General features: G+C 36.3%; 1 pseudogene; it reads right to left on the reverse strand.

The window, feature by feature from the left end:
• Positions 1–777: 777 nt before the first annotated feature.
• LOC101620842 overlaps positions 778–15,806 on the reverse strand; it is a 93,867-nt pseudogene continuing 78,838 nt past the window's right edge.

Genomic DNA, 15,806 nt, shown 5'->3' on the forward strand with positions numbered 1-15,806 from the left:
AAAAAAAAAAAAATCAGGTGAGACTGCATCAAGCTGGAAGACTTTTGAACCAGAAAGGAAACCGACAATGAAAAGGTAACCTATCAAGTGGGAGAGAATATATTTCTAATAAGGTTTTAAAATTTATTTCTACAAAGCCAGTAAAGAAGTGTAGGAGAAAAATAGTGTAAAATTTAACTCTTGCATACTTGGGATAGAAAACTCTTAGTTTGAGAATAAAAAACTACTCAAAACAGTTGAATCAAAGGCAATGTCCTGCTAATTTTTTTAGTTAAAAAATATTGATTTATTTATGCATACAGAACTGGGGTACAGACCAGAGGTGAAGGGGCAGTGAGAGGATTCACTAGAGCCAGAGTGGGGAGCAGAACAGACTGATTGATGAAGTACACTGCTGAGGGAAGTAGCGGGCGGATCAGGTGAGTTCTGCTGTGCCATGTGGATCACCTCCCAGGCAGGGATGGAACTTATGCTGAAGTGGCTTTAGGTTCTTAGTGCTGCACTTTAATCCATTGTGCCACCAAGGAGGGCCCTAATTTGTATTTTAATACAACAACCGAAATGTTCTTTCTTGAACAACAGTCCTTTCTTCCCTAAAAGCTATAGTATGAAACGCTAGGAAATAGCTTACTTGAAAGCAATAGAATCAGAAGGTATAAAAACAGCATGTGCTACCCTATTTGTATTTCTTACTATACAATGGCTTTTTGGTTTTTGAGATACCAAATATTCCAGTAGCATTAAATTCAATAGAAACATTTTTTTTCTACACTGGGTTTAAGATCCTTGCCCCTCTAGTTCAGATGGTAGGACATCTGACTCATAATCATTGTATATATTTTCAGCCATTTGCCATAACTGCATGGTGTTATCCTCAGACACTGACTAAATGACCCAAGGCCTATCAAAGTTCCCACTAAAACTGGATATCTTGACAATGTGTCCTCCATGAATAAACATGAATTCTGGAGGCCCACCCTCTGCATCCTCTGCTGGTTGTCTTCTAATTTTGTTTAAATTCCCACATTCAGGTGGTGGTAATTACCACTTGAAACCAGAAGAGTTTCATTATGTGGAGATCAGTGTATCTGGAAAGTCTCATCTTTATGAACTTCAAAGCTTATGGAGTTTTAATTGTTACATAGATTGCATAAGGTTATATCTGCAGAACCATACATGAGAATGAACTCACTATAGGGACTGAATGACAGGCAATTGACCATGGAGATGTGCATATCCACCAGGAGACTCAACTTGGAGGTGGTGTTGGACCTGGTGTCCATGTCATGAACTTCTGATTGTCAGTGATAGAGCTGAACAGGTTCACACAGCAGGTACCAGGTCACTTTCTTCACTTTCTAGTGGCTAGTAAATATGGCTTCAGCATCCACACTTTTTTCTTCCTTTGGCCCAGACAGTATGGTCATCAGATGCACTTAGGAGACACCCATTCAAGTTGAAATTACAGGACCATAGTCTTCCTTTTCATTACCTCTTAATCTGAGATCAGGAAGGAATATATTCTCTGCTTGGGTCTGGTTTAGCAGGGTGTTTTGTATAGTCAAAAACCAGCTCACTAGGAGATGATGGTTTTATTTGTAATGATGTATTTTGGGCCTATAATGAGCACAGTTCACTTCTCTTTTGTGTTTGATTTTAATTTCATAAATTTTCCTGTTGCAGAACCAATTACACTTGTCCCACTGTCATAGTAGGAAGCATGAACCTAGCAATCATCATTCAAGATATGGCCATGAGCAATCATGAGATGACTTTATTCCTCAGAAGTGTGGGCATAGTGAAGCTATGGTAGAGAAGGGCATAATACTTTCCTTCAGGTCTTGGCCAGTAGGTCTTGGCCACTGAACATCATAGGTCATAGCCAGATCACAGAAATGGTGTCTTCTTCTTGTTCTTACATTCTTCATTGATGGCATACTTGCCATAGTATTGTCAAACATTTCTTTACTCACCATATGCCTTGAATCCTTTGACTTCTACAGAGGTGCCCTTGGTTAGCTAAGAATGCCCAAAAATATCAGCGCCCCTGACTTTCCCAAGGACATCACACATTTCTAGCTCTGGAAGCCTGAGCTCCTTCACTCCATCTGTGTGCTCCCCGGGGGCTTTGTCTTTGTTTCTTGCTCCCTCCAAGCATGTAGGTGTACCAAGGTTTGAAACACTCCTCTCTCTCTCTCTCCTATTAAGGCTTTAATACCCAAGCTCTATTAAGAACATTTTGCACTAAATAATAAAAACCTGGTTAAAAAAAAAGAAGGTCTGAATGCAAAGAAGACAATCTAACTTCCCAATAGGTACAAATAAAGGTGCCCAACATCATCAATAACCAAGGAATATAAAACAAAACCACATGAGATATCATCTCATGCCATTAAATTGGCTAATATTAAAAAGACAAGAAATAGCAGTTGTTGGTGAGGATGTGTAGAAAATGGACCCTTGTGTACTGTTGTTGATTGGAATGTAAATGGGTACAGCCACGATGGCAGACAGCATGGTGGTGCCTCAAAAATTAAAATTAGAACAACCATATGTCAGTTCTATAGCAAGTCTACATTTGGGTAGGTATCTGAAGAAAATGAAAACATTAACATGATAAGATTTATGTAACTCTTGTTCACTGCAGCATAATTCTAATTACCAAGATATAGAAACAGCATGAATGTCCATGGATGGCCAAATGTATGTAGGAAATGTGATCTCTCTCTCTCTCCAAATATATGTATAGGAATATATGGAATATTCATACATATTTGCATATATATGTGTGTGTATATATATATATATATATAGAGAGAGAGAGAGAGAGAGAGAGAGAGAGAGAGCACCAAATGCAATATTAAAGAAAATAGACACACAGGCACACGCATGGCTAGTTCATAGATTCAGAGAAGAGAATGGTATTTGACAGAGGCAGAGGATGTGGGGCCAGAGAAGTGGGGGTTGGGTATCAAAAGATGCACACTTATAGTAACAAAAGAAATAAATCATGGGATCCTCCCTAATGGTGCAGTGGGTTAGGACACAGCACTGTAAGCTAGCCATACCCACTTCAGTGCAATTTCCACCCCCGGCTCCAGAGGTGACCCACATAGTGTGGCAGACCTCTCCTGTCTCCCCTCAGTAGTACAATTTGACCATCTGCCTGTTCTGCTCCCCACTGTCTCTGGTGAAGCCTCTCACTGCCCCTGAACCTCTGGCTTGTACCCCAGTTCTGTATGAATAAATAAATAAATCTTTAAAAAAAAAGAAAGAAATCATGGAATGTGAAGCACAGCTGTAATTAACAATAGTGACTATAGTTAATACTGTATCTAATACTTGAAAATTGCTGACAGTGTATATCATAAAACTTCTCATCACAAGAAAAAGTTTTGTATAACTCTATATGTTGAGAAATATTAACTAGATTTTTGTTGTGATTATTTTGCAGTATATACAGATTTGAATCATCATGTTTCATAGCTGAAACACATAAAATTTTATATGTCAATGATACCTCAATTAAAAAAAATATTCTCTTATATGAATTTATGGTTCAAAATTGCCTGCAAGTTTGTGAAGCATAATGCACTTTTGTAAGTAGAATATGGATTGGACTGAATACACAACCCCTTCTAGAAAATACTCCAGTCAGATGACTTTCCTTGTCTAAGGACAATCTAACTTCCCAATAGGTACAAATAAAGGACAGAAGTTCAAAAGTATGCCTAAGGAAATTCCTCATGAAAGAATTCATGAGGAGAGGGAAAGGATAAGTGGTCCCCCTTTAAGACAGAGTAGTGTAATAGTTTGTGGTTGGTCCCAAGAACAGGGAAGTGTTCCCTGGACAGCTGGAACAGTATGTGCGAAGGCACTATGCATGTTTAGGGAGTATAAAGGGATGGAAAGATTTGGTTTCCACCCTCAAGTTAGCCATAGTTTATACAGGAGAAAGATAAACTGATATGACCATGGTAAACAAGACATACTTAGGTGCCAATAAAGAAGTGCAACAAAGTTTAACACGGCAGAAGTTGAGATGAATTCTGAGCACATGGGGAAGAGGGAGAAGGTGGACGAAAGAAGCAATTACTGAGCTGGTCCTGAAAGTCCACAAGGAGGGGGCCAGGAAGGGGCCCTCCAGGCAAGGGAAAGGCAAGATTTCTCTGCTGGGTGTTATTAGCCAGTGCTCCCATCTCTGTAGCTTTCTCTAATCTCCTCCCACCACCTCCCCATTCTGTGAAGCCCAGAACACAGACCCCACACTCAATCACCTTGCTGCTCTCCCTCCAGTGTTCCAGACAAAGCAAACCTACCCTCAGGCTTCCCAAAGCTCTTGTTCGTATGGCTTGTGTGGGAGGGAGGCTCTTAGCAAGACAGGACATGAGCCCCTAATTCTGATGGTTTTATTAGTGGTTTGAGGTTAGGATTGCAAAGGTTCAGAATCTGTCTTGGTAGGATGGAAACTCAAGTGAGCGGCAGAGAAGTTTTCAACAACACTGCGGTTGTCACAGGGAATGACGTTGTCACCCTTTTTAAATCTTTTACAGAAACAAATTTGAGAGTGTGCCTTTTAGATGTGGGAGGAGAAGTGGGGGAGAAAGTTTCCCTCTCAGGGTGCAAGAGAAAAGTCTTTATCTGATGTCTTTTACATAAATAGTGGGATACTCATTTAAGACACTTATTCTTAAATAAAACAATAGATTGAAAGCATGTCTATTTTGAAAGCGTCATCAAAGCGCTATCTCTTCATATTTTAAGGAGTTCTTCTTGCCTTAAAATAATTTATATAGAGTGAAAGTGCAGGTGAGATTTTGCCACACTGAATATTTTTGAACCTTGTAGCCTCATTTCACAAACAGGCAGTTTCAGGGGATACATACTTAGGGAAAGGAAGAAAAGACAGTCAGAACGTTAAAAAGGGTTGCTGACATGTTTTTGATAGAGGGAGACAATCTGGAAAGACTTCTAGGTCTCTTGTTATTGGTTTACACCTATTCAGCAATTTTTTAAAAGATTTATTTATTTATGCATGCAGAACTGGGGTACAGACCAGAGGTGCAGGGGATGAGAGGATTCGCCAGAGACAGAGTGGGGAGCAGAACAGGCTGACTGATGAGGTACACTATTGAGGGGAGCAGCGGGCGGGTCAGAAGAGGTCTGCTGTGCCATGTGGATCACCTCGGGGCAGGGATCAAACTCATGCTGAAGTGGCGTTAGCTTCTTGGTGGTGTGCTTTAACCCTCTGCGCCACCAGGGAGGGTCCCTATTCAGCAATTTAAAAGGCAATTTCCCTCCAGGTGGGGGCAGCCCCAAGCCAACTTGGTGGTGCTTGGTTCAAACTCACCTGCTGGGGTTTAGTGCCTGCCTTATCTCTCAGTCCAGGACCTTTCTTTAGTGACTCACTGGTGGGCTTGTGCTGTGTTCAGCAACAGGCTAATCATTGATGAGCCACTCTGACTTAAGCGGCTGGATTTCCTTGTTTGCCACAATGGCATCCTTCTAAACATGAGCTTGTGATGGGTAATTTTATTTGTCACTTTGACTGGATCAGTCAGAAGCAGGTTTCCCTTGCTATCAGATGTAGAGCTTTCCTATGAAGGCTATGTAAACTGAGTGACCTAATGTGACAAATCATTTTACAGAAAAGTTTTGAGCAGCCCTGATCCCAAAATAATCTATCTAGTCATACCAAATAAAACAGAACCTAAAATAACACCAAATGTAGTAAAGGCCAGAATAATATGATACATAGAGAGCCTGTTAAAATATTTCCTGGGGAGCTTAGAGGTGCTGCTCTTACTGCTCAGGTGTGTGCCATTTTTTTTTTTTATTAAAGGTTTCACCACAAAGCAAACACTGCACTGTTTTACTTTTCACTTTTTATCATAAAAGCAGAATTTCTTTTCAGATTTCCATTGGTTATTGAAACAGGAGCCAAGGCAGCTCTTTTATAAAAGAGAAGTGACTTTCACCTTTTGAAAAATAGGGGGTGCCTGTATTTGGTGAACATTATTTATGGTGTATCAATAGTGTTTAAAGCAATCGTCTGAATAAAGGCAATTTTTCTCTCCAGCGTGGGTGGACCTCATCCATCCACCGAGGACCTGGATAATACAAAGGGGAAAGGAGAATTTATTTGTCTTCTGTTCTTCCTGAGTAATTGAGCTGGGGCATCTGTGCTCTGTTCTTGGTCTTGGAGTTGCACACTGACATTCCTGTTTGCAGGACTTTGGACTTGGTCTTGAACTGCAGCACAGCTGTTTTTAGGATTCCAGTTAGTTGGTAGCAGATTTCATAATCCTATAATCCAACTCATTATCCTTATCTATCTATTATCATCTACCACTTGTCTGTCTAAAACATTAGTTCTGATTTTCTGAAGAGTCTTGACTAATGTGAATCATTAACAATAGCTAATTTGTGATGTATCACAAACATCAATTTTCTTGGTCAAAAGATGTTCATTCTCAATAAGAATACTATTTTTTTTTCCATCTCATTTTCTACATTATTTTTCTATGTCATGTCAGACCACAACATTGCCAATCTTCTCTTTCTTTTTGTTTCAGGATACATTTCCACAGTGACCTCAGTGCTCTTATGACTTGATGAAATTTTTAGTTTATTCATAGCCATACTGATAGAATCTTTGGAGAAGATAAAGGACTTGAATTTTCGATTTAGTTACTTTAAAATGGGTTATATTCCTAAAACTGTTAGAAATTTCCTGAAAAAAATTACTTTGAGAGATCTTAAGATTTTTAATGAGTGAATATAGCTTTTATGAAGACATTTTATATTTGTTGATTTATTTATACATTTAACGAGTGCCTGGTATTGGTCCAGGTGCTGTGAAGGGAACAGAGAGTAAGATATTATCTATTTAACAAAGGTTCTGAATGTTTAATGACATATATAATACATATATATGTATTATATATACATATATATAATACATATATAGTAATACAAAACTACATATATAATAATACAAAATCATCAGGAAGTTCCAAATTATACAGTGGTTCAGATAAAGGTGCATTATTTGGGCTAGTAGGGTCTGGGAAATCTTGTTGGAAGTAACTTTTGGAAGAAGGTTGAAGAATTAATCATAAGACAATGGGATGGGCAAAGAATTACAGACCAATCATACGACAAAGCTCAGATCATATTGGGGTGGGCCATTGTTCTGACTTAACTGAACATACAGAATAATGCTGATAACAACACTGATGAGTAATTCACTGAATACCTATTTTGTGCATTCATTATCTTTAATCTACAGAACCCATTAAGGCAGGAATCATTATTCCCTTTACAGATGAAAAGATTTTAAGATTTTCGTCTCAGAGAAGTCAAGAAACTCCTCCGCAGTTATTCAACTGTTAAGTGGTGGGTTTGGAAGTCAGTGCAGATCTCGCTGCCTCAAGGCCTGTGTTCTTTCTGCTCTGCTACTACTGTCCTCAACCTGTGCAGGCGGAGAAGATAAGGCGTGATCTTTCATTCATGCAGAAGATGTTGTAGGATAAAAGAAAGGAGTCGTAGTCAATGAAAGTAACATGCTTTAATTAAAAGAAGCTTGCTAAATGGAGTGTTTCTTTGGCCTAGAAATACTCAATTAGATGACACTTGAAAAAATGATGATGGCTATAAATTAGATGTCATTTATTAAATGCCAAAAACAGACCAAAAATAAGGCAATCTCTCTGATACTTACACAAATATATGGAGAACAGTCTTGTCATTTGTTATCTGATGAAATGGGAAGAGCAAAGCTTTAGAGCCAGAAAGTACTTGGCTCAAATTTTGCCTCTACCCTTTTCTGGGTATTAAACTCTAGGATGCTACTTAATAGTTATGAACTTCAGTATTCTCATATGTAAAATGAGTACACATACATACATCACAGATGTGTGATGGTAGAAAATTTAAAAAAAAACTAAGATATTTTATAATAAAAGCAATAAAATTGTGTCATAAAAATAAAGTTCTATTTCAGAGAAGAGTATCTTTAAGGAGGTCTAAATGAATACATGACAGTAACAATGTGGATATTCATACTATTAAAAACATAATCTTCCTTGAAAAAGGTTGTTCTTTCCTTTACAAGAAGAGTTATGTACCAGAGCAGGCAAGTAGGGATATGTCTGTTCTAGGTTTCCAGCTTGCAGACAACAGATTGTGGGACATCTCATATCTTTAAATATATTCTGAAGAAATTTATATTAAAGAATATAGTAACAGAATATACCTAAACATTATTGGATATAGAACTTCATGAAAAATACAACTTATTCTTACTATGTTGAAATGTGCTTCATAACCATTGTATTAATATAGTTATGTTTGGATTTTTAATGACAGCTTTTAATTCTTTTTGAGAAAAAACAAAAAAAAACACAGTGCATCAAAAGTAGGTCATGTGTGCATAGATTTCTTATCCTAGCTTGATGTGTACTTACATAGTAGACTTACATAGTTTCTCAGAATGAAAAATGGATAATTCTGACATTTACATCAGAATGCATTATCAGAATATTATCAGCATGTATCAGAAACATTTTCAACAACCTTATTGAAAGTATTCCTGCATTTGTTTCGAATGTAATATTCTTGTAAAAAGCACTTGTCTAGAAGAATTTGTTTTTGTTAATAGGGTCTTCCAGTTGAGATCCTCATGTGGGAATCTCCCAGAGGGAGATCCTACAAGGGTAAAGGAAGAAGGGTATACAACCAGCCAAATAATTCCAGCATTTGAATCTACAACACTTAATGTTATTGCAATTTGATGTGTTATCTGATCCCAGGACACTGGGTCTTGATTAATTAATACCCAGAAATATTTGGAACAACTTTTAAAGATGTAATTAGCAGCCTTTAGGATATACTTATGTATATCTTATGAAGTGTCAAAATAAAGATTCCTGGAGAAATTGTGAAGAAATTTGCTGAAATCCCAATAGTATTACCAGATTTGTAAAGCAGGAAAAAAAAAAGAAAGAAAGAAAGAAAGAAAAATGACACCCAAACTGGAATAATTTTTCTTGAAAGGGTTCTTTTCAAGAAGACATTAGAATGAAGTGCTAAAATATAAGACAAGTTTGCAAAATGTTTTGTGATTCCTGACCTGAATTAACCTATGCATAATGTGTAGCTTTAAAATTTGAATAATTGTTTGCACCAAACTGATTGGTTTAATCCTACCTTGCTTTAAATCTGAAAAGTTGATTTCAACACAGGCACATACTAATGCTACAATATCATTCATTGCTCTTATTTTCTTAGTATTCAGATATTCACAAGTTTTTAAAAACTTGTAGCTTTTAACCCTACTATTTATCCTACTTTAGTCATAAGTATGAAATATACAAAGAATGGTCTCTGCAATGTTACTTATAACAGTGAAAATCCTGGAAAGAGTCTAGATCTACTATTAAAATTGTTCTTAAGTACATTAGTCTAGACTGAAAGTTGCAATGTTATGCAACCATAAAACCATTATTACTTAGGTTTTAAGTAATAGATAACCACTTCAGCAAATTCTTGGGGATTGATATAAGAATTATAATTATGATTATTTATATAGTATGCAGCCAAATTGTAAAAGTATCATAGTGCACTGTATTAAAATTATTGGAGGGAAATGCATAATAATGCATAATGTAGTTGCCTATTTTGGTACAGTGCTATTTTTTGAGATATTATTTTCCACTGCTGTTTTGAGAGGTTTACTTTCTTCTTTATTCGTTGGTTAACTTATATGATATGTCTTTATTGAGAACTTCACATGTGATAAATGCTATACATGAGCTATACATGTAATGGTAAATAAAAGTAAAATAGTCTCTGTCATCATTCTGATTTCAATTTATTAGAGAAGACATATTTACTTAAAAAACTGACACAAATACATGTAAAATTACAATTGTGATAAGTTCTAAAAGGGTTGGTGATTATGAAAGCATATAATAGGGAGCCTCGCATAATTTGGGGTTTAGTTTACTGAAGATCTGACAAGAATACTAAAACTTGATGTGTGGGTAGGAGATTTAAGCAGGTGCATGAGGAGGAGGATTGAGCAAGCATTCCTTTGCAAAGGAAAAGCTTTGCAAATCCCTTCTAGTAGAATGGAGTTTGGTATGGTTGAGTAAGTGAAAAGTTGCTGAGGAATGTGGTAGTGTCAGAGCATAAAGAACTAAATTTAGATTTTTTTTTTAAATGTCACCCTCTTCTATATGTATGGAGAAGATAGTGAAAAGGAGAAGCGTAATTAGGGAAAGTAGTAGGGGGTGATAGTAGTGCAGGTAAGTGACGGTGGTACATTGGATAAAGGATGAAGGTGAGAAAAGAGTCAAGTGGATGGAATCAATACTGCCTATAGGGAAGGAAAATGAATGGGCTTGATGATGGATTAAATCTTGAGATGAAAGATCATGGAGAACAGAAGAGGATGTTTAGGAGTTTAGCTTAACTAGTTGGTAGGCAGTGTCAATACCAGGAAGAGAATCAAACCTGCTAGAGAGATTATGTGTTAGTTTAAGGCATGTCAACATGCTATCCAATGTATGTGCATTCAAATATATGTACTGGTAGAGAGTTGAATGGATGGGTCTTAATCTTAGAAACATCTGAGTTCATTCATCTTATCTCTAGCTCAGGGGTCATCGTAAGCATTCAATATTTATAGAATAAATGAACACATGGTCAGAGATTCATTGGCTTGTGGTGGATAATTGAAGTCCTGTAGGATACAATTCCTAAGAATAGACTATATACCAAAAGGAAAAGATGATGTAGAGAAATCTCATAGAAAATTTTCCACTTAATGACTTTGTGGAAGGATAGAGAATCCAGAAAAGTAGAGTGATTTCAACAAAACTGAATGAGACACTATCTTGGAAATCAGTAAATAAAAGTCAACCATGTCAAAACTGCTAGAAGTTATATGAAATGAGGAGAGTGGGCATTTTGGAAGTTTGAAGAAGATGGGGGCACTTTAGAAAATGTTAGGGAGTGAGTGAGCATGAAATAATCTATGAAATATTATAATGAGGTCAGTTAGAGATAATGACATTTTTAAGTTTAACATGATTTCATAGCAATGTTAGTCCACCTGCAGTGGACTTTCTCCAGCAGTGCTCATTCCCTCAGGCATTAACAGAGAAAGAAAATAATGGGGTTTATCCCAAGTTGGGATTTTGCTACACCAGTGACATATAAAGACAGAGGAACAAGAGCGATCAGAATATTGATAGGAATTTTTCTTTAATCATGATTTGTGAAGAAAAGAGAGGAATCTTGATGGATTGCCAACATACAGAGGGTTCAGTGGACTTGTGTTTCCAAAGGTGTTGAAGATTGGTCATAATTTGCAATAGTTACACAAGCAAGCTTTGGAAAAGAGTGGGATACTTGAATAAGTAACTTTGGACATGAAGTAGATAGAGGTGATAAGGTTTTGCTATGTTTCCTAATATCTCTGTCCTATATGATCAGAAAAAAGGAATAAAATATAAGAAATCCTTATTTTGCTATCAGCTTCAGCCAACATTTTTAACTGTTCAGTGAATGACTGGAAGCACTGAGAAAGAGAAGTTGATATATAATGAATAAAAATCTTGAGTAGCTTAAAAGTTTAAGTGGAATTAAGTTAAGAGTAAACATTATCTGAGTTTCTAAAATCTACTTGAGATTTTATATTCTTTTCCTCAGGATAAATCTCTTTAAGACCTACCTATAACCTAGACATTTTGTTAGCTTAGGAATAGGGAACAGATCTTTTCAGCCTATTTCTCAGTGGTCACTTCTGGGAAAAAAATGAGAACCTATTCTGTTCTTGTCAGCATTTTAGAAAACAACAATAAAGTTGCATTATTGCTTTCAAAATACTTTTGATAATGATGTCCATATGTAGGATTTTTTTGGTAGCAAGTTACAACACATGGATATATTAACAAATGGGACATAATTGACACAGAGGCTTACTTTATTTGACTTTGAAATACGGATCACCATTACATATAGACTTAGTTTTTTTTTTTTTTTTTATTTACGGAGAAGATTTATTAGGGGAAAAGACAGATGAATGAAAGACGCTTGCATAGGCACAAGCAGGCAGGAAGAGCTGCCCCAGAAGGGACAGGTTTGCAGGGCTGCTGGTGGGCAGCCTTGAGGAGAGCAGACTCTGCTGAGGGAGGTGAGTGAAGAGCAAGGTACAGGTCATGGGCAGGCAGGAGGCTGCTGCCCTGTAGAGGGAAAGAGAGAGTGAGCAGAAAAAAGCACCTGCATGGTCACAGGTGGCAGAGGGACTGCTGCCAATTTAGGATTTTTTGATCAATATGAATAATAACCTGTTACTGTCATAAGTTGTCCATATCTTCCTTAGATGGGCATCACACTGGAATTACCTTGTATTTGTGAACCCAGAGATTAATAAATTTAGTTTAATACATTTAGCTTAATGTAACTAATTTACAAAAGCAAACAAAAGAAAAGCAACTTAGAATAGTTACCTAGTGGTTTTCTGCTAATTTCCCTCCTTTTTGGTAACAGTTAACAGTTCTGATTTCCATTGTGAATCATGTGGCTATGGGAAGGTGATCTCACCATTAGTTTCAGGGGGAGCAAATTAAGTTTGACCTAATTCAATCAGGAACTCCATTTTTCTTGTAGTAACTGGTTCACACATCACCTATCTGCTGATCTTGCCCAATTAGAAGGAACATAGGGTTTTTTCTAGGACTAACTGGTCACAGATTCTCTTGTCCTGTATTCAGGGGAATAAGCACAAATAGTTGCATCATTTTTTTTTTTTTTTTACATGAGGGTGGAAGGGGGTCATCTTGATGACTGGTTAGTAGAAACAAGAAACTGAGAGCATTGTGGAAAATTGCATCTAGTCTTAATGGATCATAGATATCTTGCTCAAAGCCTGATTAAGCTCTGGGTCTTTGAGTCAAAAATTTCCTTTTAATCTGTTTGGCTGTTTTAAGATTGTCTCCTGATGCTTACAAGGTGTCTATATTGATCCCTGTCACTGGCTCCATTGATGAGGTTTTTCTCTTAGTCATATAACATCTTCCTAGTCAGAATTTCATGTGTCATCAGATATTTTACCTGCAAGATTATAAACTTTGTCTTATCATATGCAAAGTATATTTGTTGTACAAAAAGGAAATATGACACATTTTACATAAAGATACATATGCAAACTAATTAAGACTTTTAAAGGGTAGGGCAAGTAAATTATAGGTCTAAGGTTTAGTGTTTTTAGTGTTTAGTTTATTGTTAAATAACAATAAACTATTCATTTGAGCAGCAAAGAAATTAAATGCTCATCAATGCTGTTAGTACCACTTGCAATTAGGCTTGGTACTCTGTGCAAAGCAAATTATTATTCACAGAAACTGAGCAATTTGGTTTGAAGAAAAGATATGTGTGTTAGCTTTTATGACACAAACAAAATGTACATTGTGATATTGTTAACCAATTTCCAACAAATAAAAAAATATTAAAACATTCAATAAATTTAATATAGTAGTTAGTCTGTGTGCTTATCAAAGCTGTCAAGGACTTTATTATGAGGAATTCTTCATTCTGACTTAAATTTGAATGTTCCTGCCTCATATTGTGATATGGATTAGTATCACCACCTGGAAAGAGGAGATACTTTTGATGCTATTAGATATTTCATCTACTATTAGATGATAATATAAATATAGTAGGAAAAATCAGAGAATTTATAACACATTTGAGGATATGTGAATTTGAGGGATGTAGGTTCAGGAGGATACTAATTGATAGGAGTTTAGGAAAAGCAGGTATTAAATTCCAATATCCAGGGTGAATTTAGCAGGGCATCTTCCAATGATCAATTTTGAAGGGACTTATTGGGAGAAAGATACTCTAGGATAGTTGAAGGTTTTGAGAAAGAAGTATTACAGGTTCTTGAAATTTCATTTAAAACGTTCAATGGTGGGCATAAGATGATAAATACCTAGGGGAGTACATAGTTCTATCTGGACATGAGTCATCTGAGAAGAAAAAAGATAAGACTATAAACTCCTTGATCCATCTTCTTTTTCATATTCCTGACTGAGTCAGAATTAGTTAACTTTAATTCCCAAGTTGCTTTTGATTTGTAAGAGTTGACTGTAGGTTGCCTCATCACCCACCACATAGGAAGCCTCTAAATTATTCCTATGTGAAGGATCTGTTTTCTGAACCACCTACATTCAAGGCTGGTGATTTTCCCTTTAACTCTTTCTGTGTTCCATCTATTCCTTTTCTTTACCTCATTATTGTTTTAACTCAAGCTCTTCTCTTTCTCTCTCACATCTACTACTTTAGAATTGCTTATCTGATTTCTCTTGTTTCTAGTTTTACTTCTACTTCATCTCATTGATCTTCACCATGTCAAAAGTGAAGTCTCAAAATACAAAACTGGCCACATATTTTATTGTTTAAATGATCACTTGCCACCCCGGAACAAAGACAAACCTCTAAAGAATGGATTTTAAGGTACTTGCTATCCAATCTGATCCTTGCAATTCTCAACTGTCCACACAATGTTTTAGATTCATAAGGAAGACTGACGATCTTTATATTTGCCTCTGTAAGACCGTGTTTGAGGTTTTTCTTTTGCTTGGAATATAACCTCTACCCCCTAATATCCTCTCCTCCTTTTTGTAGACCATGGTCAAATGAAGCCTTGCCAGTCTAGTTCCAGAATCCTTCTTCCTTTGTGGGATATAGCTACCCGCTCTGCATTTCTCAAAGCACTTAGTGAATACCTGTCTTTAGCACTTGGGAATTGGAAGTGATAAGGTTTGTTGTAACATTTCTCTTTCTATATTAGGTCACAAGCTTCTGTATATTCCCTGGCTTTTACTAGGCCTGAAACATAGCATTCAATTTCTGTTTGTTGAAGGACTATCTGTTTGAGATCAGGAGGTAAATCTTCAGCTGGTGTAGATAGCGTCATGACTCAGAAAGCTTACCTTGACCTTTGACCTTTGAGTGATGAACTGTATCCTGCCATAATAAAGTTATCTTTACTTTCTTTCATATGTATCTGTGTATATATGAGTATCAATAAAGAACATGTGCTGGATGGCTTAATAAATCTATATTTAGCAGATTCCTTAGTCTCATGAAAGAAGATTCTATGTCTTAAGAACCTGTGCATTATTGTATATTTTGTTGTTTTCTAATTAACATTGGCAAATAAATAATTGTGGTTTCAATGCACGAGGAGCATTTTTTGAATATTGATGTGTGGAGGAGAAGAAAATTGTTTAATAGCATTGCAAGGATTTGACCTTCTGGAATTAATCCAAAATAGTTTAAGGCATGTGTATGTAGAGGTGTGATTTAGTTTATTGATGGTATAACATAGTTGTTTTTGTTTTTTAATTTGGAATCTGGAATTAGAATGCTACAATCAGATCCTTTCTCCTTTATTCAGTCCCTGTCTCTGGCCATTGATAACTGCTCTTAAACATGTTACTCAACCTCTATATGTCTTGTATATATAATATGTATTTGCTTGAGCAGTCAATGAGATATCCATATTAAGCATTTGCAGTAGTGGCTGGGATATACTAACAGTGATGTTAGTTTTTTTTATTATTTTTCTCAATAGTAAGGTGTCACCAGTGGTATTCTAACCCACAAAATATGATTGGCTACATAAAACTGGTTCATTACCATTGGTTTTGCATAAAACTGGTTTGCATAAAACTGGTTCATTACCATTGAGTCTTGCTAGAGCTACCCAGTGGCTGTTAGTGTACATCAAA

This window comes from Condylura cristata, unplaced genomic scaffold (genome assembly GCF_000260355.1).
Source record: "Condylura cristata isolate star-nosed mole 26May11 unplaced genomic scaffold, ConCri1.0 scaffold00007, whole genome shotgun sequence".
NCBI classification, from domain to species: Eukaryota; Metazoa; Chordata; class Mammalia; order Eulipotyphla; family Talpidae; genus Condylura; species Condylura cristata.